The sequence below is a fragment of the Capsicum annuum genome, chromosome 2, assembly GCF_002878395.1.
Source record: "Capsicum annuum cultivar UCD-10X-F1 chromosome 2, UCD10Xv1.1, whole genome shotgun sequence".
NCBI classification, from domain to species: Eukaryota; Viridiplantae; Streptophyta; class Magnoliopsida; order Solanales; family Solanaceae; genus Capsicum; species Capsicum annuum.
The window spans coordinates 254463-278895 of NC_061112.1; the positions used below are offsets into that span (position 1 = coordinate 254463).

General features: G+C 35.0%; 1 pseudogene; it reads left to right on the forward strand.

Moving 5' to 3' along the window:
* Positions 1–242: 242 nt before the first annotated feature.
* Positions 243–17359, forward strand: LOC107876368 (annotated as a pseudogene).
* The last annotated feature ends 7074 nt before the right edge of the window (positions 17360–24433 follow it).

Sequence of the window (24433 nt, forward strand, 5' to 3'; positions counted from 1 at the left end):
TGTTTATTCCTTGAGCTAAGTGTCCATCGGCCTCTCAGGCTCCTAAGGTAGCAGTAAGGTCTGCATATACACTACCCTCGTCAGACCCTACATGTGGAATTACCCTATGTATGAAGAAGTTTGAGTCAAATCACACTATTCTTGAATTCTGCTCTTGGACGAGATTACAACCTGGTTTTCTAAATTAGCAAATAATAACCTTGCTCTCATCTTTGGATGTTAAGAATGAAATATTTTGGAAAATGCAGAAAGAAATGTTAACAAGGTTGGATAAGATAGTGGTGGATTTAGATGTCAATTTTGATTTAGTTACAGCTCCATGTGCTGAGTTAGGAAATAAATAGCTATTATGTTTGAGTGTAGGGTTTAAACCTCAAAATGAGCCTCATTTAAGAGGAATGTTATCTAGCATTAGTTCTGCTCAACTTGGCGACCTTAGGAATAGGTCAAGGATAATTGTTCCTTCAGGAAGGTGGTTGATGGGTTATTTGGATGAATTAGGTTGTTAAAGTACGAGCCCTACTACTTTTACTATTAAACTCTAATGATTGCCTATCTGTGGAACAAGTAAGTAAACGTGGTTCACAGAAGTAAAAACTGAACACAGTATTTTTATGTGGAAAACACCCGGCTCAAGAAAGGTGTAAAAAACCACGACCTGTACCTCTACAGGATTTAACCCCAACTTCACTATAACTCTTGAGCCTTAAAAATCAACAAAATTACAAGACTTCTTGTAAACTAGGAATTAAAACTTCTAACTCCTATAACTATAAAAACACAAATCTTCCCAAGATAAGTGTTCTCAAGTCTTCGAGTTCCCTAACTTGAAGACTCAACTCCTAACTCAGTTTATAGATCACTGAGAGTAAAACAATGACTCAGTACAACTCAAAGAACCTTTCTACTACTACTAGTCTAAAACTTGCGAAATAAGGGCCCAGATTCTTCCTCAAGTAGGTGAACTGCTTTGCTGATTGTTGATTATCTTATCAGTGCATGAGTGAGTTACATGAGCATACTTTGTTGTATATATGAACACCTATGATAGAGTCCTTATTGATATATAATTCTAATATTTGTCAAACTCTATCAAGTAACTTCACTCCTTGTTGTAGCCATCTCTCCCTCCTTGGTTGATTAGGACTCTTTTGCTTTATCCTTTAGCCTTGCAAGACTCCTCTTGTTGTTGGACTTCTTGACCAATTCAACTTCTGAGTATTGCATTTTTCTTCCACTTTACTAAAGTGATAAGTGTTGAGAGAATGTCTGAATATTCTTGCTTATCCACTCCTGTTTATGCACAATATCATCTTATCAATAGCCTTGCCTGCAGTTTTGCTATGTACCTTGATTAGACTAGATTTCACAACATGTTTCATTGACATGTCTATCATTAAAGACCTGCATGCCCTACCAAATTCCCCCTTTATAATGATGACAAACTTAGCAGCTCAGCACCCAGTTAGTTAATCCTGACATTACTCAATAAAGAAAAAATAGAGAGTCACAGAATGAGTCACAGAATGCATTAAGAACACAGAAGTAGAACAAATAAAGCAAAAATCTATTTCAGTAAGAGATCAAAATACAATTATCAAAACCCATGAAGAGAAATAAGAGAGAAACAACTTGGACCAAAAAGCAGGAAGGAAAGATGCCTAAAACACTAAGAGGGGCTTAAGTGGATAAGGAAGAAGGGATAAGGGAATTAAGATTCCTAATGATATCAGCATTGTAAGCTCTTTCTTTTTCCAAGATGGCTGTGAGGGAAGTAGTTTGAGCTTGAAGGACCTGTTTCTCTTCTTTATGAGTAGCCTGGTCAGCCTCTAATGCAGTTTATACCACTTCCACCTCACTCTACTTGGCAGAAAGAGCATTCCTCAACCTTTGCATAAGGTTATCAATACTCCTCATAGCAATAGGTAGCATAGAATGGTTAACAGAAACAATAACATCCTTTGTGGTCTGTAGTGACCACACTTTGACAGGAACATGAAAGTCCTCAAAAATAGGGGCAAGCCAGAACTCATATAGCAAAGCATGTCCATTTGCATCTTAGATTAAGACCCTTTGCATATTCTTGATGATGAGTCTAGGAAGGTCTATTGGAGTTTGAGAATCTAGCAATTCCATAAAGGTGGGATCAAGAAAATTGGCCACTATTCTCCTTTCTTGTCTAGGAAGGATCATTTTGTGAACCACATCAAAATAGAATTGGTGGAGATGGGATATCTCATTCTTGAGGACTCTTCGATGAGATAAAAAAAGAGGATTTCCAGAGAATTTTCTAGAAATATCAAGAGCTGATGGGAGATTATCTAGAGGAGGCCAATCACCCTTCACATAATGACCCAACCCCCAGTAGGAACATTTAAAATTCGACTCAGATCAATAGGATAAAGATTAAAGGTTTTCCCATGAGCAGTGGTGGAGAACATCTCTCCAATAGCAACTCTATTTGTATAAATTAATACACTTTATACTTTCCAAACTTTATTTGATGATCACCTTGAAGAAATAGGTGAGAACACCCTGATCTCTCAGTCTTGTGACCAACACATCCATATCAGGCCTCCCAAAACTAGTGACAATTTTACCCCTAGCTAACTTGTATTTTTGAAAGTGAAGAACATGAGCTGACTGAGAAGCCTTGTCAGTAGTAGTATTAACATCAATATCATAGTCAAGATCTGGATCAAGGTGAGTAAAGGGAGTAGGAGGAGTATTAGGAAGAAATTCAGGGTCTGACTCAAATGAGTCAGAAGGAACAGGTTTGGATATTTGTTTCTTCAAACGAGAAGGGGAGTTTGAAGAACTTTTGGTGGAAGGAGAGGCTTTAAAAGTGTAGGATTTGGAAGGGGGTTAGGAGGAAAATCAAGAATTAAAAGAAGATTTTGAGGTTTTAGCAATGATGTGCTTCAGTTTTCATTCGGAACGAAGAAAAATATCAGGAGAGGAAGCACTGGGGGTAGGGAAGAAGAAAGAGCAACCCATTTCTTTTTATTTTCACAAAGTGCTTCTTCCAAAGAAGCATCTTCCCATTATTTCTTCCCCCTAGTAAGTGGAATTCGAGGAGAAGTGACTATAGGAGAAGGCTTAACTAAAGCATCATCATCGACATCAATGATAACAAAAGAGGGTTTTCATTTAATAGTAGATTTGACCTTTGGGGAATGAGATTAGAAATTGGTACATCATCAAGATCAATAACTTAAAGTGGGGTTGAGGGTAGAAGTGAGGGTTTGGACTGGGATAAGCCAGTTGAAGAAAATTTGGTAAAAAGGTTTGGGAAGTTTCTGAACATGACAAAATCAGAGAGATTTATTGAGATTTGAGAAGGGATTAATGGAGGTAAGGTGATATTTAGGTGAACTACAATAGAGGTGAAGGTATTTGTGATAAAATCAGGTGAGCAGAATGAAGAGGATAAAGAGAAATCCATATGGATAGTGAAATAGGAAGTTTGTGATTTGTCGTAGAGAGGGTTAAGAGGTAATGAAGAAAAACAAGAAGAAGTATGTGTATTTAAGAGGGATAGAAGGAAGATAAAACATGAGAGGAGTGGATTTGGAAGGAACGTAATGATGAAGGGGTCTGCACTGATGGGAAAGGGCTGGCAGCTTTTTGAAGGAGATGGATTTTTAGATTTTTGGTGGTTTAAGTGTAATGGAAAGGACCAAGTAAAAAACTTGTTTCTCTTTTATGCTATCATGAACAAGTCAAAATCATACTTGAATTCTGAAAAGAAATGGACAAATTTTGCCTTGATATTTCAGCCTATCTGCAAAATCAACACATAGCTGAGTTAATTTACTCAAAAACCTTGGAATTAGGATACACAACTAAATGTATAAAACTGAACTAATCAACAATCACTTAAGTACAATCTTTTCTAGTTAATCATTAAAGCTGATTTGTACAATTTTAATCATCCCCAAGGCCAACCTATTTTTTTCAAAGTGTTCTCTACTTAAAGCCTTAGTGAATATGCCAGCAATTTGTTCCTCAGTAGAACAAAATATAATTGATATATGACCTTTTTCAATATCATCTCTAAGAAAGTGATATTGAATATCAATATACTTGGTTCTTTTATGCTGAACAGGATTTTTGGCAATATTAATAACACTTGTGTTATCACAAAAAATAGAAACACAACCAACATCTATACCAAAGTCCATAAGTTGTTGCTTAATCCATAACAATTGAGCACAACAGGAATCTGCAGTAATATATTCTGCTTCAGCAGTAGACAAGACTACTGAATTTTTCTTCTAAGTAGATGAGGTAATCAAACATGATCCAAGGAAGTGTGCCATGCTAGTAGTGCTTTTCCTGTCTACCCAATACCCTGCATAGTCAGCATTAGAGTAACCTACCAAATTAAAGTTACTACCTTTGGGATACCACAAGCCAAGATTACTGGTTCTCTTCAAGTATCAGAAGATTTTTTTCACTAATTTTAGGTGTGATTCTTTGGGCTTTGCTTAAAACCTAGCACACATCCCTACACTGAACACAATGTCAGGCCTGCTTGCTATGAGGTACAATAATGACCCTATCATACCTCTATAAATTTTTTATTCCATATCAGGACCTGTTTTATCTTAATCAAGCTTTGTGGCAATGGTAATGGGAGTACTGATCTCTTTTTCCTCTTCCATGGAGAATCTCTTGAGAATTTCTTTGACATACTTCATCTCTTGAGAAGTTTTTGACATACTTTTGTTGATGGATCATTGTTCAAGATGTTTTTTGTTTTATTTGCAAACCCAAGAAGAAATTCAGCTCCCCCATCATGCTCATCTCAAACTCACAACTCATGAGTTTGGAAAACTCATGGGTCATACTCATGTTGGTTGAACCAAAAATAATGTCATCCACATATACCTGCACAACCAAAAAATCCTTTTTATTAGTTTTTAAGAAAAGGATATTGTCAATTTTACCTCTGGTATGCCCATGCTCCAGTAGATTCTTTGATAATCTCTTATACCAAGCCCTTGGTGCTTGTTTTAACCCATACAAGGCTTTATCCAGCTTGTACACATCATCAGGAAACTCCTTGCTTTCAAATCCTGGAGGTTGCTTGACATAAACCTCCTCCTTGAGGATGTCATTTAGGAATACACTCTTCACATCCATCTGATAGAGAATAAACTCGTTATAAGTTGCAAAGGCAACAAGTAATCTTATAGCTTCAAGTCTTGCTAAAGGAGCAAAAGTCTCATCAAAGTCAATTCCTTCTTCTTAGTTGTATCCTTGGACCACCAATCTTGCCTTATTTCCTATGATAATTCCATTCTTATCAATTTTATTTTTTTACACCCACTTAGTTCTAATTACTGACCTATGTTTTAGGAGAGGAACTATGTGTCATACTTTTCTTCTCTAAAACTAATTCAACTTTTCTTGCATGGCTATGATCCAATCAGTATTAAGCAAGCTTCAGTTAACTTCTTTGGCTCAATCTATGATAGGAATACCTTGAAGGCACTGATACTTCTCAATCCATACCTTGTAGTAATACCAGAGGTAAGATCAGTAAAAACATTCTCAATAGGATGTGATCCTTGATACTTGTATCTTTTAGGGATCAAGCCTAGTAAACTATTAGGATCACAACTGATGTTCTGATCTGGGGTAATTTGTGGCTCAGTTCCCCCTATCATTGTGCCATTAGCTTCAGTTCCCCCTGTTGAGGTGCCTCCATGTTTGGTAGCTCTAGTCAATGAACCGGATTGGGTAACCTATTACTTAGTGTCACTTTCTTCCTGCACGTTAGTCTTAACATAAGATTCATTAAAAACCACATGCATGCTTTCTGCAACATAGTTTGTTCTATTGTTTAAAACCCTACAGGCCTTACTATGAAGTAAATTACCTAATAAGATTCCCTTATCACTTTTAGCATCAAACTTTCCCAAATTAACCTTTCCATTATTGTGTATGAAACATTTACAACCAAAAGTTTTAAAATAAGAAATATTTGGCTTTCTTTCCTTTAGTAATTCATAGGGAGTCTTCTCTAACATATAACTGATCATGCATATATTTATAATATATGCTGCAGTACTTATTGCCTCACCCCATAGGTTTTTAGCAATATTTGCTACAAACATCATTGTTCTAGCCATACCTTCCAAAGTTCTATTTTTTCTCTCCACCAATCCATTTTTTTGTGGTGTTATAGGAGATGAGAAGTTCTGATCTATACCATTTGCTGAACAGAAATCCAAGAACTTTACATTCTCAAATTCTATACCATGGCTAGATCTCATGGAAACTAAAGAAGTGCCCAGTTTCTTTTTAATTTTCATAATAAAATTTTAGAAGGCATCAAAGGAATCTTCTTTAGAGGCGAGAAACAAAGTCTAGGTGAACCTGGAATAATCATCAATAATTATAAAACATACCTTTTTTCAGCTCTACTTTGCAGTCTCATGGGTCCACATAAGTCCATATGAACCAGGTCAAGGCACTTGGTAGTGCTAACATGGTTCTTTGACATAAAAGAAGATCTTACCTGCTTCCCCCTTACACATGCACTAAATAACTTTTCTTTCTTGAACTTGGTTTTAGGTAATCCCAATACCATATTTTTGGAGGAAAGTATGTTTAGTTGTTTCAGACTTGCATGACCAAGTCTCCTGTGCCAAAGGAGAGGATCATTTTCTATGGCACTTAGACAAGTCAACTCAGGTCCTGGTAGTTCCATGGTGTAAGCTTTGTAAACATTTTTGTATCTTCTTGCAGTGAGCATAATCTCTTTGGTGTCTATCCTTTGACTTTGATTTCTGTAGCAGTAAAAACAACTTTATTACCTTTGTAACACAGTTGTGAGTGCTCAGCAGGTAATGCTTTAATCCTTCTACAAGATGACATCCTCTAATACTTTTGACTCAGATGAGCTAATTTTTCTAACTCCAGTAATGATTCCCTTTTTTTCATCACCAAAAGAAAATCCTCCTCCATATATTTTGTAGAGTGAAAGGAACTTTTTCTTATCACCAGTTATATGCCTTAAGCAAGCACTATCTAAGTACCAGTTCCTTTTGCTTTCTTTCACCCTTTTCTGCAAAACAAATTAATGGTTAGACTTAGGAACCCAGACAAGCTTGGGTCCTATTTTATGAGTGAAAGGATGAATTAAGTTCTTCTAGTCCATGGAAGCAACATGTAGTGCAACCTATTTCTTCGACCAGAACTAGTCTTATTTTTTTTGGTCTGAGAAAATCTGTTTGCCAGGTTTTGACTATTTGATCTGCTTCTAGCAGCCACTGGACATTTAGTGGTGGGATGTCTAAGGTTGCCACATCTGTAACATAAATCTTTAGGATCATCAACACTTTTTTGGAATCCCAAACCTGTCTTTTCATTATAATTTCTTTCACTCAATTTGTGAACAATTCTTGAGACGTTTGTCAAACTATTTACCCTTTCAAGATCAAGTTTTAGTTTAGAAACTTCTTGACTCAGTTTATTCAAAATTTTAGTTAATTCATGGAATTTTTGTTTGTATTTAACTAGCTCAAGTTCAGCATTTTCTTGTTCTTTACTCATGGTCTTTTTCCTATTTTCAGTGAGTTAATTTGAGAATTTCAAACTTAAGATCATTGTTTAAAATCTCAAGTTCTGCAACCTTCTTCTTGAGAGTGAAATTTTCCTTATCAACTGTACCTGTGCAAGACTTTAAATCAATGAGATCAAATTTGAGGCTTGCAAAGACTCTTGAAGAATTCATCCCTATCCGAGATTAACTCCTAGAAATCATCAATACATGCACTCATCAAGGACACAAGTTTTGGTTTTGAGAACAATTGTAGTTTTTCTTTGAGTTCAAATATACTTACCTCAAAACCATCATCTATTTCATCTAAGTTTGAATCTCTAAAATCCATAAATGCAGTTTCATCAACTTGATCCGTATCTGAATCAGATCCCCAAGTTGTTATCATTGTATGTTCCTCCTTCCTTTTTGCCTTCAATTCCTTTCCAGCCCTTTTTTTCTTCCATTCTATTTCCCAGACTAGATAGTCTGTGATATGATGATCAGTTTTGCTACACTTGTACCAGCCATTTGGATTGTCATTGGAACCTTTCTTGGTACGTGTTCCCTTCTTCTTCTTAAAGAATATGTTGAAATTCTTAGTTATGAATGCAACTTGCTCCTTATCAAGTTCAAATTCCTCATCACTATCAGAAGATTTTAATGATAAGATTTTCTCAGGAGCTGCTTGTTCTTTGATTCCATCTACTTCCATTTTATAAGTCCTTAAGTTCCCTACTCGTTCATCCAGGGTCATACTTGCAAGATCCTTATTTGCCTCCTGACTGCAGTTACCTGAACATTTCATTTTGATTTAGGTAATACCTTTAGTACCTTTTCAACTTGTTCCTCCTCAGAGATGACTTTTCCTAAGGAAGTCGGCTCATTTTTTAAGGTAGTAAGACTTTTCATCATCCCATATAGGGTTTTATTTTCCTTCATTTTGAATATCTCATACTCAGTGGGAAGGAGAGAGATCCTGAATTTTCTTACTTAAGAGGTACCTTCATGAGCATTCACCAGTGCATCCTAAATTTGTTTAGCAGTAGTACAGGTTGATATCCTGTTGTATTCAGTAGGTCCTAATCCACAGACCAAGATGTTCTTGGCCTTTGCATTTTTCTTTAAAGCCAATAAGTCATCAAGATTAAATTCAGTCCTTACTTGAAGAATCAACTCCTAACTCAGTTTATAGATCACTGAGACTAGAACAATGACTCAATACAACTCAAAGAACCTTCCTACTACTACCAGTCTGATACTTGCTAAATAAGGGACCAGGTTTTTCCTCAAGTAGGTGAACAACATTACTGATTATTAATTATCTTATCAGTGCATAAGTGAGTTACTTGAGCATACTTTGTTGTATATATGCGTATCTGTGATAGAGTCCTTGTTTATCTTTGCTTCTAACATTTGTCAAACTCTATCAAGTAACTTCACTTCTTGTTGTAGCCATCTCTCCCTCCTTGGTTAATTAGGAATCTTTTTCTTTATCCTTTAGCCTTGCAGGACTCCTCTTATTGTTGGACTTTTTGACCAATTCAACTTTTGAGAATTGCATTTTTTTTTCCACTTTATTGAAGTGATAAGTGTTGAGAGAATGTCTGAATATTCTTATTTATCCATTCCTATTTATGCGCAATATCATCTTGTCAAGAGCCTTGCCTGCAGTTTTGCTATGTACACTTGATTGGACCAGCTTTCACAACATGTTTCATTGACATGTCTATCATCAAAACTCTACATGCCTTAACATAGGTAAACTTGAGCAAGGCTAATGCTTTATTCAAGTGTCAAGCCTTCTTTGAAGAATTGTTTTGTTAAGAATAGTCCAGAGGTTTCTGACATCATGAAAAAACTTCAAGTAATAAAGGGCCTTGTTATAATTGCAAAGAACCCATCTTCATCCTGGGATGTGAGGATTCTAGAGGCTTTTGATGTTCCCGGTTTACACCATCTCTATGATTATCTGGTCTTCCCTCAAAAAGGGGACAACCACATCCAAATGAAGCAATGGGGAATGACCTAGACGGTGACCTCTATTTTGTGACTTGGTATGAAAATCTCATCCCACATATTAAGAAAAACTAGATGCCAATGTCATATGCACCTGCAGAAGCTAAAAAGTTGGGTCGTCCAGTTAAACATGCAGTAATTTCCCAACTATAATGATATTTCTGACAGCTTTGATTCATATCTTTTTATATTTTTGTTTACCTTTTCCAGATCTGTTTAAGTTTGTGTTCTAGTGTAATGTTCACTGGGTATGAATGTTGATGAGATATAATTACAAGCCTTCTTGAAAAGCTAACATTACTTGCTCTTTAGCAAATGTTTATCTTTTAACAGCTGGTTTGAGTTTTGTTGTATTAATAAGATATACTTGTTGCTCATTTTTCTTGTATTATGCATCCCAAGTTAACGCTTCTCTGATTATATAATTTTTTTTGCATTTGATTTTATTTAAGTTGTATCGTTTGTCCATAATGTATTTATTTGTAATAGAAGACAGCTGTTTTTTCTGTAGTCACACTCACTACTATAAAAAGAAAAAGCTAAAGGAACTTGCAATAAGTATACTTTATGGCACTTATTATTTATTGGATCATTCAACTGGTTGTGCAATATTCTTTCGTATATTATTTTTCCAGTATGTATGCATTTTTTTTACAGGACATAGTAATGGGTTCAATTTGTGTGAATTAAAAATGGAGGGACATAACCTTTTATGGAAAGACATATTGTTTTGGAAAAGGAGTGATTGTTCGAATAGTTGTGTCTGTTCAGATAAAAGACAATATTTTGAATGAACAAACATGACTCTTCCAAAGGATACACCTTTACGTATGAACTATTGCCATCTTTCGGAAGGGGCATTTGATGGCTATGTAAACCTATATTTATCCACAGGTTTAGGTATGAAAAATTTTCTGAAATACAAACTCTTCTTGTCTTTAAAATATTCCTTGTGATCAATCAAATCGTTGAGTGAGTTCGACAAATCCAATTATTTGAGGTACCACTACAGTTGGATTGAAAGTCATTTTATCCTGGGAGGAAGATTCAAAAACCTTGGGTATAGTGAGGGTAATTATTTCTTAAGGACACTCTGTGAAGTCGGGGGACTTGGCTTTAGATTTCTGTTTCATCTTAACTTATAAAAAAAATAAAACATACTTTTAGAAAGATCACTTTGATCTTTTGTTGAGGGTGTTGTTGTACTTCATAGTGTTCTTGTTTTAAACTTGAACTAGTGTTAAAGTTATTGTGTCAAATTACAGATTCTTGTACATGAAAACGTTGAAAGACAACAATCTTAAGGAGTAATTTTTAGAAAAAGAAAAAAATTTGCTTATTTGGTGAAATTTCTGTTCACTATAGTTTTCTTTTTCGAATCTGTATAGCTTGGTTTCTGGAGATTAAAGCTTCCTACTCCATTTGAACTTAACTAGTGATTTGAAGAAATAAAATCTTCATCACAAGTTAAAGATCACCCAGTTGACGATTGGAAGTCATAAAAACTTCATCGTTAAACTAGAAACAAGAAGTGTTTAAAGTTGCTGCAATTTTTTAATAAGTATTTCGATATACTTAAGGTACTGTCTTGTGGTGATAGAAAAATGATAACTGATAGTATAATGCATGATGTTGGAACGACTATGGAGGCAACTAGTATTGCCATGATGAGTCGTACTAATGCTCCGCAAGCTATGGCACTGGCGGAGAAACTCAAAAAATTTGCGGGTATTGACTTTAAGAGATGGCAGTAGAAAATGTTCTTCTACCTCACCACTCTATGTCTTCAGAGGTTCACGGTTGAGGAAGCTTCGGAGGTGCCCGAGGGAACCTCTGAAAAAGAATGCTTCATGATTGTAAAGGCTTGGAAACACTCAGACTTCCTTTGCAGGAATTATGTCTTAAGTGGTCTCCAAGATGACCTTTACAATGTGAATAGCGGAACCAATACTGCAAAAGAGTTATGGGGAGTGCTAGAATGGAAGTACAAGATGAAGGATACCAAAACTAAAAAGTTCTTTTTTGCAAGATTCCTGGAGTAAAAAATGATAGACAACAAGTCTGTTGTTTCCCAAGTGCAGGAACTGCAAGTGATCATCCATGATCTCCTAGCGGAAGGTATGATTTTGACAAATACTATTGTTGAATAATTTAAAAATGTTCTTAGTATTCACATGAATGTTATTGTAGGTTTGATTGTGAATGAAGTGTTTCAAGTAGCGGCAATAATAGAGAAGCTACCACCTATGTGGGAAGACTTCAAAACTATTTGAAACACAAACATAAGGAGATGCCAGTCGAAGATCTGATTGTACGACTACACATTGAAGAAGATAACAAGGCTGCGGAAATAAGGTCAAGAGTCAGTTCTACAATGAGTGGAGCAAACATTGTAAAAGATGAACAAAATAACTCTAAAAAGCAAAAGAAAGCTAGAAATGAAAGCAATCAACCTAAGAAGAAATTCAAGGGAAAGTTCTTCAACTGTGGAAATATTGGCCATAAGTCTATGGATTGTTGTGCCCTGAAGAAAGGGAAGAAGAAGGACCAACCAAATCTGACCGAGTCTAAGAAAGAAATGGATGATTTGTGCACTATGCTTTCCGAATGCAACTTGGTGGGAGATCCTCGCGAATGGTGGATGGATTTTGGAGACACCCGCCATGTTTGTGTTAACAAGGAGTTGTTTTTGATGTTCACTCTGGCTCAAGTAAAAGAAAAGATCTACATGGAAAACTCCGCTACTGCAAAAGTGGAAGGAACAGGAAAATTGTGCTTGAAGATGACTTCTGGAAAAGTTTTGACACTTAACAATGTCTTATATGTTTCAGAGTTATGGAAGAACTTGATTTTTGTTTCACTTCTAGACAAGAACGGATTCAAATGTGTATTTGTTTTTGTAAAAATTGTACTTAGTAAAGAAGAAGTGTATGTTGGAAAAGGATACCTCAATTAGGGCCTATTCAAAATGAACATAATGAATGTTGAAATCAATAAAAGTTCAATTTCTTCTTACTTGCTTGAGTCTTATGACTTTTGGAATGAATGTTTAGGTCATGTTAATTACAAAACGTTATGAAAACTGATTAACTTAGAAGTTTTGCCAAAATTTGCAAGCAATAAATCAAAGTGTCAAACTTGTGTGGAATCAAAATATGTTAAGCATCCGTATAATTCCATTGAAAGGAATTCCAATCCCTTAGACTTAATCCACACAGACATTTATAATATGAAGTTAACACCATCGTGTGGTGGGAAAAAGTATTTCATAACTTTTATTGGCAATTACACTAGATATTGTTATGTCTATTTGCTAAACAGTAAGGATGAAGCTATAGATGCGTTTAGGCAATATAAAACTGAAATTGAAAATCAGTTAGAGAAAAAGATAAAAATAATAACAAGTGATAGGAGCAGAGAATATAAATCCCCCTTTCCCAAAATATATGTAGAGAATAGAATTGTTCATCAAACTATGGTCCCGTATTGACTTCAATCTAATGTAATTGAGGAAATAAAAAACCGCACTTTGAAGGAAATGATGAATGTCTTACTTATAACCTTAGGTTTACCGCAAAACTTGTGGGGGGAGGCTATCTTTACAGCCAACCGAATACTTAATAGAGTTCCCCATAGTAAGACACAATCAATCCCTTATGAAAAATAGAAAAGAAGGAAACCCAACTTGAAATATTTCAAAGTGTGGGGGTGTCTAGCAAAGGTCCAAGTTCTTATGCCTAAAAGGGTTAAGATAGGACCTAAGACGATGGACTGTGTGTTCATAGGATATGCTAAAAGTAGTAAAACATGTCTGTTTTTGGTTCATAAATACGAACATCTGGATATTAATGAAAATACGGTAATTGAGTCAGATAATGATGAATTCTTTGAAAACATTTACCCATATAAGACTAGACATGAACAGTTTAGTGGAAGGTCTAAACGACCTCTAGATAAACCAAGTGAGGATGTACATAACAATGAGAATCCGATACGAATTACACGTTAAAGAGCGTCAACTTCATTTGGATCAGATTTTATAACATTTCTCTTAGAAAATGAGCCTCAAACATTTAAGGAAGTGATGGCTTCTTTGGACTCATCCTTTTGGAAAGAGGCAGTCGATAGTGAGATTGATTCAATCTTTAGCAACCACACGTGGGAGTTGGTTGATCTTCCTCCAGGAAACAAACCTTTAGAATCTAAATAGATCTTCTAAAGAAAAATGAAAGCAGATGGTACTATTGACAAATACAAGGCAAGACTTGTAGTAAAAGACTTCAAACAAAAAGAAGGCCTTGATTACTTTGATACATACTCTCTGGTAACAAGGATAACATCGAATCGAATGTTAATTTCCTTGGTGGTGGTATATGGTCTTGAAATCCATCAAATGGATGTGAAAATCCCATTTCTAAATGGAGAATTGGAGGAAGAAATTTATATGGAATAGCCTGAGGGTTTTGGGGTTCCAGGAAAAGAAAATAAGGTGTGTAAACTTGTCAAGTCACTTTATGGACTAAAACAACCACCTAAGCAATGGCATGCAAAGTTTGACCAACCCATGTTGGTAAATAGATTTAAAATTAATGAATGTGATAAATGTGTTTATATTAAAGACACTCCAAATTACCAAGTCATTGTGTGTTTATATGTGGATGATATGTTGATCATCAGCAGAGATATTTTAGATATAAATACAACAAAAAGAATGCTCGAAAGCAAGTTCGATATAAAAGACCTTGGAGTTGCGGATGTGATCTTAGGGATAAGAATCCATAGAACTCCACAAGGGTTGGCATTATCACAGTCTCATTACATCGAAAAGGTACTTGACAAATTCAAGTATATGGAATTTGGTATTGCCAAGACTCCATTAGATGTGAGCTTTGCACTTCGAAAGAATGAAGGTGAAAGTGACTTACAATTGGAGTATGCAAGAGTATTGGGATGTTTAATATATATAATAAATTATACATGATCAGACATAGAATGTGCTATAAGTAAGTTGAGTCGGTACACGAGTAATCCTAATAAAACTCATTGGATGGCAATGGAAAGAGTTTTGGGGTATCTTAAATACACTCAAGACTACGCTTTGCATTATAATAAATATCCCAAAGTACTTGAAGGATATAGTGATGCAAATTGGATCACCGGATCAAATGAAGTAAAATCCACGAGTGGATATGTATTTATTATCGGTGGAGGAGCTGTCTCTTGGAAATCATCCAAATATACTTGTATTGCTCGCTCTACAATAAAATCTAAATTTATCGCATAAGATAAAGTCGGTGAAGAAGCAGAATGGCTCCAGAATTTCTTGGAATATATTCCTTATTGGCCCAAACCAGTGACACCAGTATGTATACACTGTGATAGCCAAGTGGCGATAGGTAGGGCAGAGAGCATGATGTACAACGGTAAATCTCATCACATAAGATGGAAATATAATACCGTTAGAGAACTTCTCTTTAGTGGAATTATCACTGTTGACTATGTGAAGTCTAAGGATAATGTGTTGGATCCACTTACAAAAGTCCTATCTAGAGAAGGAGTTGAGAGAACATCCAAGGGAATGAGTTTAAGTCCTAGGACAAGTTAGCATGACGATAAATCTACCTAGAAGACTGGAGATCCTAAGAGCTTGGTTTAAGGAGATCAAACAAAGTTGTGTCTGACTGGTTCAACATTGTCAAAATACAAACCCATTCTCATGATGTTGACAATGTTGAGTAAACAAGGATAAGACTTAAGGTGAAAAGTCTTTTAATGATTATCCAAATTTTGTAGATTTGACCAAATATTTTAAATATATAGGATTGATCATTTAGAAATCACATATGTGAGGGCGAAGTGGAAGTCGCTTCAAGGAGAACATTCGTAAAGGCCTATTCTCTAAGCTCTCATAAAACCGGGACGTGTTCATGGATGAAAAGAACAAAACCATGAGAACCATAAATGTTAAAAGTTTGGTTGTATGACATGTGTTGTCTAGGTGTACATTAAATCTTGACGGTTCAAAGATATCAAATCTACCGATTGATTGAGTGCATCCGATGCATGTTCACTATGGAAAGTTTGAAGGGAAACCCACTTATCCAGATGCAATCAGTCTTTGCTTGATGATCAAATATTTATCCATAAAGTTTTTCAAAGAATATCCATTCCCCATTCATATGGGGGATTTTTGAGTTCAATTGGTGTGAATGGAAAATGGACGGACATAACCTTTTATGAAAAGACATTATTTTGGAAAAGGAGTGGCTATTCGGATAGTTGTGTCTGTTCAGATAAAAGATACAATTTTTTGAATGAACAGACATGACTCTTCCAAAGGATACACCTTTACAGATGAACTGTTGAACCATTGCCACCTTTCGAAAGGGGCACTTGATGGCAATATAAACTTTTATTTATCCATAGGTTTAGGTATGAAAAATTTTCTAAAATACAAACTCTTCATGTCTTCAAAACATTCCTTGTGATCGATCAAATTGTTGAGTGAGTTCAACGAATCTAATTATTTGAGGTACCACTATAGTTGGATTGAAAGCCATTTTATCCTGGGAGAAAGATTCCAAAACTTCGGGTACAGTGAGGGGAATTATTCCTTAAGGACACTTCGTGAAGTTAGGGGGCGTGGCTTTACATTTCTATTTCATCTTAATTTCTAAAAAAATAAAACACACTTCTTAGAAAGATCACTTTAAGCTTGTGTTGAGGGTGTTGTTGTACTTCATAGTGTTTTTGTTTTAGACTTGAACTAGTGTTGAAGTTATTGTATCAAATTATAGATTCTTATTCACGAAAACATTGAAAGACAACACATAGTAGAATTTTTCTCAAAGCACATGGTTCAAGAGAGTCTAGGAGAAATTTGCAATGCACATGTGATTCATTCCGACCTTACCTCGACTATTCTACAGCATACATGTTACCTCCGACCCACACTAATATCTACTTACCCAACTGGTTAATATGCACAAACCTCACACCTCGACTACAACATACATGTTACCTCCCACCTATACAAATATCAGCTAACACCGCCTATCAAATGGAAAAAAATCACCAAGCATCATCTTTATGCACCGTCATTGCTACTGTATACATAACTGTTCTAACAAGATGATTACACAGGCATTAATCAAATGCTACAAGGATATGAAATATCGCTATGTTAAGCAGGGTTATGTTTCTACTCGATGTGACCCTTGCATGCGGGTTTTCCAACCTGTTCAACACGAGCGAAAAGAAAGATAGTGGTGGGAGGATTTCAAGATTATGAATGTCTTACATAAGAGCAACATCTAGGATGAAAGCGTGACTGGAAATGGAAATATCACTGACCATGCTAATGATAATGCTTCTGTTTCTGATATTTTCGAAATCCAGGACACTGTAAGCTTGAGTAAGCCTAGAATTGAAAACCTATTGAAGTTGGAAAATCAAAGTGAGCCTTGGCTTCTTTTTTTTTATGACCCTTGGTGTTACTTTTGCAGGGTAATTTATATTCTCATCAATAACTTTTTTGTTTTACCACTTAAACTGATCCAAGATTCAAATTTGATTAGTTCAACATTTAAGGTTCTCACCACTGGATTTGTCTGAGCCATTGAATATAGGCTTCATTCGCTTCTACTTCATAGACGAATGGTATTTAGGGATTATCTTGATGATCTTGTTTCTAATTTTGTACAGGAAATAGAAGGATGCTACGTTGAATTGGCAGAGAATCTTGATGAGTTATGGCGTGAAAGTTGCAAAATAAAGGGCAGATGGTGAGCAGAATGCATTTTCTAACAACGATTCCAGGTTGCAAGCTTCCCTACAATACTTTTCTTCCTTAAAAATTCTTCACAATCCATTAAGCTATGTTGCTCAGACTTTTTAATAATGTCAATGGATGCATGTCGGATTCACCAAAACTTGTGTATTTTTTGAGAATTCAGCACAGTTGTGGCATCGAAAGTGAAGAGTTAGTATAATTTACCCATTAAGTACCCTTCGGAGAAGAGGGATATTGATTCCATGATGGCTTTTGTGAATGATCCTAGGTGAAAGACTATGGTTTTACATATCTTGTTTCGAGGATATTCAGCAATACCAAAATTTGCACGCAAGCTAAATTGGACACAAGGGGTTATCAAGAAAAAATTGACTTATGGTTGTAAGAAGTTAAGTAGTAAAGTATATTGTCCTCTTTTTTATTTTTATATCCATATTCGATCATGACTTGATTCTAGGAATTTTGTTATTTGAATTAATATAAAGGGGCTTGTTTTTTAAGTGGACTCTTGCAGAAATGTAGGGTAAGAATGCGTACAATAAACCCTTATAGTTCGGGTATATTATGAAGCCCGTGCTGACTTAGGAGCTTAGTATGCTAGGATACCTTTTTTATAAAGGGGTTTGTTTTGGTTGCTTCTTGATTATGCAAAGTCTTGGATATATGTTGGCTACGACTATCTCGTTAAGACTTCATTCCATTCACTAGCCCTGCCTTTGGCAACCCCACCTCACAGTTAAGGTAATGGATTCTTATAAAGAGGATTTTTTTTGTTAAACTTATATGAGATACAACAAGAAGGGCTCATCCGAGAAGAAATTCTCTACATTGTTATGCACAGTAAGTTAACATTGTATCCAAATCCTCAAATTTGTTCTTATACATGTTGGATGATATTCTTGGACATCTAATTATAACTTGCTTGCTCTAGAAACTTTGAAATGTTAATACCAAGTCTCATTAACCATAAAGTTCAAAGTAGTTAGTATGATTGTTTCAGTATTTATATTCTTATTTCTTGTAATTTTCACTTTGAAACGGGGATTTGTTCGAGCTTTGTTTCTTCTTGTCATGTGCCCTCACACGCTTCACCTATGCACTAGTTTATACTGCAAGATAATATCTTCTCTCGATGACTACTGAAAAATTAATGATCCCAGCGAGAGTAAAATCTTGTTGTTCTCTATATAGGTGATCACAGTAACATATAAGACGGTTGTATGTCATGTAAAAATTCTAGTTGTTGCCTCTTGATATGCTTTTTTCATTAAAACCTTCGGATATGTAGTATTGTAGGGAATGATGACGACATCTGATTTATCTAAATTTAGTTCCTGTTTTGTGTTATTGGTTATTTATAGAAGATATACAATGGGTTGGATAGTGTGTAATCTTTTCGTTATTTGGTGTACTTAATTTTGAGGTGTTTTAATCAAGCTGAGGTTTTGATGATTGCTTTGGACCTCGCAATGGTACTTGCACTATTTCATTTTTCTGTACACTCTGGCTTTTGAGATTATGGCTTTTTCTAGTGCATCAACTTACAACTACTCGATTCTTATAGGTTTTGGGCACTGCACATAGGCTTAATGTTGTGCTTAGAGTTGACCTTTTTAGCTGTGTTTTTATGGTCAACTATGCCTTTGAATTCTTCCTCTTTTCAGCCATAATGTCATTAATTTCATTGCTAGAATTTTTGAATCCAGAGAAGAAGTAGAAATTGAATTTTCCACTGTATAGCTGTTGTAGTTCCATCTATTTATGGAAAACAGATCGTAGAACGAAGGGTTTAAGGAAAGGGTAATTTGGTAAACAAATAATATTTTTATAAAAATTATATAAATATATATTATCTTTAATACATCAAACCAAACAATGTGTAAAAAAATGTAAGTGTAGCTAATACCAACATTACTAATACACCCTATTTAGCATTTTTTTATACACTTTACCAAACGACCCCTTAATGTATTTAGGAGAAAATCCATGACAAAAAAAGCGATCCTCCACCATATCTCGATAATGACAATAGCGATTAAAGCATAATCTACAAGGGCATAATATTTAATTTCCTAGAGAAGCTCGTTCAAATGCCTTATTAAGTAAATCCTTGACTCCATTTTCGTACTCATCGGTCTTGAGAGATACATCCAACTTTAATCTCTAATATCCACTAAATACCCTATGTAACATATTTAAAATATTGAAGAAAAAAATCACGAGTAAGTCAGTATCAACATACTAATAGGATTATTAGGTATTTGAAATAATTTGCTTAACATATATGTAATAAAGAATTAAACAAAGATATTTCCCATTGTTTAAACAATTGGACCTAACCCTCTTATATAAGATGGTTCCAAAGTGTGTGTTATTCAAGACTATAAGTTCATAAACACTAGTCATAACAATTAAAAAAGGTACATCGATAAATTTCTGAATCAGAAAATGATTGCTTAGCCCAAATATATGTACAATTTTAGTCAATTGACCTCATAAATAATAGCACCATCTAATTTCTTCATAAAAAATATACCATTTATTAGCACACAAGTATATTCCCAAACTCTAATAACTAACTTACACAACTAAGTTAAATTAAAATGACTGATCAAACAGAACAAATAGATTAGAATCAAACCTTAAAAGAGATCAAACAAATCATGTGAAGTCGTATGTTAAGGAATAATAACTATTAAACAAATATAAATAGATATAGACCAGTCACTTGCAATGACACACAATACTCCAGGATAAACATCAAAGCATATGAAGTGAAAAAACAAAAAACAATTCTTCACTGTGCTAGAAGATATATAGGTATGAGAACATTAACTATTTTCACAATTTCAAGTAACAGTTTCCAGTTCTAAATGAAGACTAAAACTAACACAATGTACACAAACATATTCCTAAACTCTAATAGCTAATTTACACATCTAAGTTCAATTAAAAGGACCGATTAAATAGAATAAACATATTAGAATCAAAGCTTAGAATTGATCAAACAGATCATGTAAAGTTATATGTTAAAGAATAATAAATATTAAATAGATACTGGTAATGACACAAAACACTCTAGGTTAAACATCCAAGCATATGAGATCAAAAACCAAAAACAAATTCTTCATTGTGTAGAAGATATATAGATATGAAAATATTTTCTATTTTCACAATTTCAAGTAACAGTTTCAAGTCGTAACTGAAGAGTTGTAACGCCCCAAAAATGTGTCCCGAGACGTACAATGTGCTCAAGACTACAAGTAGCCCCAAGCTAACCCTTTGAGCCTTACACTAATTCTGAAACTTATAATGAACGCAACTTAGGCATGTGAATCTACTGAAATACTACATTTATCGTCTTAACTAATTTGAGTTTAGATAAATATAAAGTGTGAAAGTTCTTGACTTAAAGATCTAAAAAACCAATACTGGAAATATAAAATATTACTAACAGTATGACAAGCCTCTACTTCTAATAACTAGAGAGTCACTGGGACAGACCCCAAGCTGACTCGAATTGAAACTGAGAAAAACTAATTAAATACTGCAAAAGCTGAAAATCTGAACAAATGGGTCCTCGAACCATGAGGACTCACCAACTATTGGGATGTAGATTGAGATATTTGCGGTCAATTATGCTATTGAAACTGAGCTTATAAACCTACATTATTAAATGATGTATCACATAAACATATATATGGATCAGTACTTTTAGAATGTACTGAGCATGTGGGGGTAAATGCATATGTAAAACAATAAATGCAACAATTCAAATAAACTTTCAAAATGGTGTGCTAAATGTGAGTGATTCACCTTGGCTTGAATAATAAAACTGACAATTCATAAATCATGAGTAATGAAGTATAAAAGAAATTCTTGTGAGCCAGCACACTAAGTTCTAATAATCTATACTCTTGTTCTAACCTTCAAATCATGCAGGCTAAGTGAAAAGCGCTCACTTTAATCAATATTAAAACTTAAAGCTGAAATCTAATAACTATAGTCTTAAGTAAAACAATGTGTGAATAGATTTGTGAGCCTTTACACTTAGTTATCTCAAAACTATTCTGACATTTTGATTTTAAAACTTAGGAGCTTTGGGAGGTTCTTCTAACCGACATAAACCATGTGAGTTGTCATGGAGTCCAACATCCTGTTCCCCTAAGGGGAAAACCTCACATTGAGGAGAGGTGTCATACTCTTGCCTAGGAGTATATCCTTCTCTTAGTGATCACTATCTTAGCCCACTATTGGCATTTAATCTTAATTCTATGATGGCACGTAGTTCTAGGACAGGGACTTTAAGAACATACCCAACTCGGTGCTAAATACTAATCCCTTTCTTTTGCTTAGAATCTTTTGGAAATCCACCTTAAAATAGCATAAAGGTTTATAATGAAAACCAATTAAGCTTCTATTTCTTTAAATCTCAAATTTTATGAACAATGTGGATTTCTTATCTTAGATTAGGGTGAAAAGACCAATTTCTTTATTAAATCTTTGTAAACAACTCATAGAAGAGGTTTAAAATCACAAACTTCTTGAAATATCAATACTTAGACTTAGGGCGTAAAAACCCATACTTTAAACTCATGCAAGTTCATAGTAAATTGTCATGCTCAATATAATTCTTGAAATACTTCAACAATATCCAAAGTAATGAAATAAAACTCACAATATCATGCTTAAAAGCTTAATTAAAGATATGTAAAATCATATCACACGCATAAAGATGTGAAAATAGACATGCAATTCAACATTTAAGTCACTTGTAACATCATAATCTTCAAATAATGATAATTGGGTATGAACCCTAATTTGCAAAATATGAGATCTTAAATAAAGATCATATTTTGGGCTCAAGGATGAAAGGGTATCCTTGTTCATAAACCCCACATACCTTAATGGTGACAAAATTGTTAAAAGATTGGACCTTCAAGCTTGATTGTGCAACTCTAGTTGTTTTTCTCCTCTTGTGTGCTTAGATGATGAACTTATGATGTTAATAGGGATAAAACATGATTACGAACTATTAATGTCATAAGGTTATGTTTAGGGACATTTTAGAAGTGCCAAATGACTTTATTGCCCTTGGAATAGCTCAAAATAGAGTGTTTACTTTGTTGTGCCATGGGGTTTGCGTCGCATAGTCTATGGAAAACTTTAAGGTTTGTATCACACACCCTATGGAAAACTACAAAGTTTTCATCGCATACCCTATGGAAAACTCTTTCCAATGAACGTTTGCGATTTTTAGATGACGCACACCCCTTTGCAAAGGCATAACTTTTTGCTCGGGTGTCGGATTAAGGCAAAATTGGTATCGTTGGAAAGATAATTCCATTATCTACAATTTGGTGTGTATAAATCTACCAAATAACACATATACATCAAGTTATTCTCATTCAAATATGAACCTAGTGAAATCAAACATCAAAACTTGATCGATTCAAAAGCTCTTAGCTCACATTACTCTAAGTGACTCTTATGAACATGTTTTACGCATCATGAACTCTCTTCTAAATACAATAACCATTGCAAGTCATGCTCTCAAATATGAATGGACTGATTAGAGGTTTCATACATAGGAACAACGGTTTATTTTCTAGCTTAGAAGTATACGAGGTATATAATATCTCCCCCTTGGGAACATTTGTCCTTGAATGAGATTCATTAGACTGATAGTACTGAGGGTCTAAGATTATGTATAAAACCTTGCATGACTCAAAACATGACTGCATGACTAAACTGAGTTATGAATACATGAATTAGAATGAACTAACTGTATAAAGCTGAAGCTAAGAATGGAAAAGAGAAAATCTAGGGAAACTTATTACCTTAAACTGAGTCTGGACTTGCGAAGAAAAGGTGAGGGTACTTGCCTCGCATGTCTGCTACTGTTTTCCAAGTGGCGCCCTTAATGGAATGATTCTGTCAAAGAAATTTAACCAAGGGAACTTTTTTGTTCCTTAGTCTACGAGTCTGGTGATCAAGAATCCCAACTGGAATCTCTGCATAAGAGAGACTATCATGAATATCTGTTCTTTCTAAGGGTACTACAATAGCTGGATCACTATTAAATTTCTTCAATAAGGATACATGGAACACAGGGTAAACGGATGACAAATTGCTGACAACTTAAGCTCATATGCCACCTTCCAAACATGGCTTAATATCCTATAAGGACCAACGTATCGGGGACTAATCTTCCTCTTCTTGAAAAATATTTTCACCCCTTTCATGGGTGAAACCTTCATGTAAACTGAGTCATTTACTTCAAATTCAAGATCCCTTCTCCTTACATCCGTATAGGATTTCTAACGACTCTGGGATGTTTTCAACCTTTCTCGAATCAATTGGATTTTCTCTATGGCTTCAAATACCATATCTGGCCCTATAAAAGTGGCCTCACCACTTTGAACCAAGCTATCGGTGATCTACACCTTCTCCCATAGAGAGCCTCAAACAGGGCCATCTGAATGCTCGAATGGTAACTGTTATTAAGGCAAACTCAATCAACGGCAAGTGATCATCCTAACTACCTTTGAAGTCAAGAACACATGCCCTCAATATATCCTCAAGGGTCTGAATAATCCTTTCTACCTAACTATCTGTTTGAGGGTGAAAAGCTGAACTGAGGTGAACTTAGGTACCCAGACCCTTCTGAAATGCTTTCCAAAAGTGAGAGGTAAACGAAGTACCCCTATAAGAAATAATGGACAAAGGAATTCCATTTAACCTTATTAATTCTCTAATATACAACTTAGCATAATCTTTGGCTGAGTAAGACATGTGAACTGGCAGAAAATGGGCTGATTTGGTCAACAAATCTACAATGAACCAAATTGAATTATGTTGCCGACACAAATGAGGTAACCCTGTCACAAAGACAATATTCACCTCTGCCTACTTCCAAGTAGGAATACTAAACTCTTGCAAAGTACCACCAGCCTTTGGTGCTCCACCTTAACCTGTTGAAAAGTGTCACACTTGGCCACAAATTCTGCAATATCTTTCTTCATACCACTCCACTAATACAATTCCCGCAGATCGTGGTACATCTTAGT